This window comes from Myotis brandtii, unplaced genomic scaffold, assembly GCF_000412655.1.
Source record: "Myotis brandtii unplaced genomic scaffold, ASM41265v1 scaffold302, whole genome shotgun sequence".
NCBI lineage: Eukaryota > Metazoa > Chordata > Mammalia > Chiroptera > Vespertilionidae > Myotis > Myotis brandtii.
This window is the reverse complement of record NW_005361545.1, coordinates 108,630-111,896: the sequence shown is the minus strand read 5'-3', so window position 1 is coordinate 111,896 and position 3,267 is coordinate 108,630. Positions and strand designations below refer to the sequence as shown.

Here is a 3,267-nt window from a genome sequence, read left to right as displayed (position 1 = left end):
ATATATATAAAATTTAAGGATATTAAAATAGGACACTCTTCTTTGCAAAATAATTTTTACCATACTGTGAACAGAAAAATGACTAGAAAATGATGAGGGTAGATTTACTAACTCATTTTGAAGCTTTGTGACTAACCATGATGCTTCATGATCCTGCAAAGGCTTAATCTGCTTCTGAGACCATCAGAAGAGGCGGCTTACTGTCTAGAATGGCCACTGGTAGGCTACTTCAGCTTACTTTCTTCACAGCAGAAAGCTCCAAGTGCCTCTTAGAAATGTACAGTAGCCCAAATAAAATTTAGAAATCATAGTAGCTTTAAAACTGTTGTAAAAATCAATTGTTTTTACATGATCATCATATCCATAAGTATTTATTAAGAATCCACTAAATTCATGCATGGCCATATGTTAGACAGTAGATAAATTTTTGTTAAAGAAAAAACCTTCTTTAAGATAAGTCAACTTTACCTTAAAATTTATTCAGCCACTTTTATAAACTAATATTCAGTTTTCAAAAGAGATACAATGATTTATAGGATCCATGTATTACAATGTGTCTCTGATTCAATTAATCACATAACCCAACTCACTAATATAGTAATGAAATGACAGAGAACTTTAAAAACAATTTTAAAAATTCACAGCAGAGACTGATCTTACTATAATTTAAATACCAGTGAAAATCTATTTGCCCCCAACACTGTACCCTCTTTTGAGCATAACTTATCAAGTTTCTGAATACATAAAATTTCAAGAACCAGATTCTATACTAATAAATAGCAAGTATTTTTATTTACTTATTTTTTAAATATATTTATAAATATTATTGATTTCAGAGAGGAAGGGAGAAGGAGAGAGAGATAGAAACATCAATGATGAGAGAGAATTATTGATTGGCTGCCTCCACACCCCCTACTGGAGATGGAGCCTGCAACCCAGGCATATGCCCTTGGCCAGAATCGAACCTGGGACCCCTCAGTCCGCAGGCTGAAGCTCTATCAACTGAGCCAAGCCAGCTAGGGCGAATAGCAAGTATTTTTAATAGAGTACTTTCTATGTATCTATACAGCATCTCATTTAATTCTCAAAACAGCTCTCTGAGGTGGGTGGTAGTATTAATTTCAATTTATAGTTGAGGAAGCTGAGGTTTATGGAGGGTAAAAAAAAGCTTACATAATTTCAAGTCAGTAAGTGTTGGTTGGAGAATTCAAACCTAGGCTTGAGACTCCAGAATCTAGCTTGTAAGAGCTACATGTTGACCTGATAAAATACTGCCGCCCTGCCCAAGTAGCCACCTGGCTTCCCCTCCAACATCTCTCTCTCTACATAGATTAAGTATTAACAGGCCAACAAATCAGAAGTTCAGAACAGATTCTCATGTGATTAACAATTCAAGTGTTAACCTTAATTTTATACTTAATAATCCACAATAAACACCTAAAAATGTACAAATCATCTTCAACTGCAGAGAATATATCTACTAGTTTTAAATTATATAGGCAATTTCTTACTCATACTGGACTGTCAGGCTACACCATGCACCATTTAAGAAATGTATAGCTTACATTAATCTTGTAAGTGGCCATCAAAACTTTGTATTTTATTTTCTATCATTTGAAATAGAAGCTAAACTGGTAAGCACAATACTTGGCTCTTAAGAAGATATTTTATTTGTTGACCCAATTTTCTCAGTAGCCAAATTATTTGGAGCCAAATACTTTTGCATCAAAGAAGTAACTCCAATAATCAGATTAGATATTTATCAAAGTTAGGTGCTAACAAGGATAGCTGGCAAAAGAAAAGCAGTTACATAACCAGTTTTAAAAATGTTTTTTTGAATCATGAGGTGCTTGGGAATCTGAAATTAATTCTATCACAAATATCTCATAATTTAGTATTCTTTGGCAGAACAATGATTATAAAAATTTTCAGGATTAAAAAATAAAATAAAAGCGTAGATACATACCTAGAGCAAGATTCAGGTAAACATTTGAGTCCTTTGGTGCCCTCTAGAGACAGAGATTGGCTATCTAATAGGACTTCCTATGATCTCACATGTTTACCAAAATGCAAAACACTGAAATAAATATTATAAAATAAAATTACTAAATTCAGTTGTTTCCAGTTAGAGCTCAAATTGATTAAAAATCACTACTTATTAACTTTTTTTTTCAATTATTCAGTAATCTAATGGTTAAAATTTCAAAGCAGGTTATGTTTTTCAGCAAAGCTAAAATCAAAATCAAAGCCATAATACCCTACATTTGTATGCTGCTTGACAGTTTACAAAGGCTTTCACAACCCTTTTGTCAGCTGAACCTCACAATAAGGGAACAAGGGGAGCTTTTATTACTATTCCCATTTTACAAACAAGGAAACTGAGACTTGAGTAGGGATAAGGGGATCTTGCCCAATGAGTGAGTTAAAACTGAGAGAGCAGGGATTTGAATTCAGATCTTTTGACTCTAAAGTCCATACCAAATCTTTTTATTTAATCTAATATGCCTTCCCAACTCTTCATTTCTCATAAGGCCCATATATACTATTTCATCTCTCTGAAATGTTCTAGAGTATCTTAGAGTAAGAACCAAGAGGAGCTATAACCACAATGGACTAAATCATGGGGAGCACTATGGCTTTTTCACCCCCCAATTGTCCACGGTGGTGTAATGAGACAGTCATATAGCAGCTGCAGAGCAGGAGGTTCACACATCTGTATAGCAACTAAACCCTTACTTCTTTAGTTTGATGAAATACTACACTTTCAATTTTATGTGGATTAAGGCGGTAATAATCTTACCGTTTTTAACTGTAACAGTAATAGTAATTAGTAAGGTTTGATCAACCTGTGTGTTGGTAAAGTTTGATCAAACTACCAGAGACTTCTATCAGATGTGAGAGAGCGCCTCTGGAGAGTGGAAATCTCTGATGCTGTTGTTTCAGTGACCATCTGTCTGCTGTGCCGAGGTGACATGTTCATCATTCCTTTCCATTTTTCTCAAGTCTCAATGAATGTCTTTTTCCATGTTGCCCTTTATTTCTCACAAGGCCTTTCATCTTTCTATCCATAACAGGCATTCTTACCTCCCAGAGCATCACTTTTCTACCTGGTGTTCTAGCACACGTGCAAATGAGTTAATTTCTTCTATTTACCTTTGGAAGCAACTGATAGTATTTTGTAGGAGAACGTCACCAATCCTAAGCTTCAGATATTCATTTTATGTAATTTATATACTCTTTATGTCACACACACACACACACACACAC

At 34.5% G+C, this 3,267-nt stretch overlaps 1 protein-coding gene across 1 annotated transcript in view; it reads right to left on the bottom strand.

The window, feature by feature from the left end:
• SLC36A4 (solute carrier family 36 (proton/amino acid symporter), member 4) overlaps positions 1–3,267 on the bottom strand; it is a 48,439-nt gene that overhangs the window by 35,097 nt on the left and 10,075 nt on the right. The gene's annotated exons all lie outside the window — the stretch shown is intronic.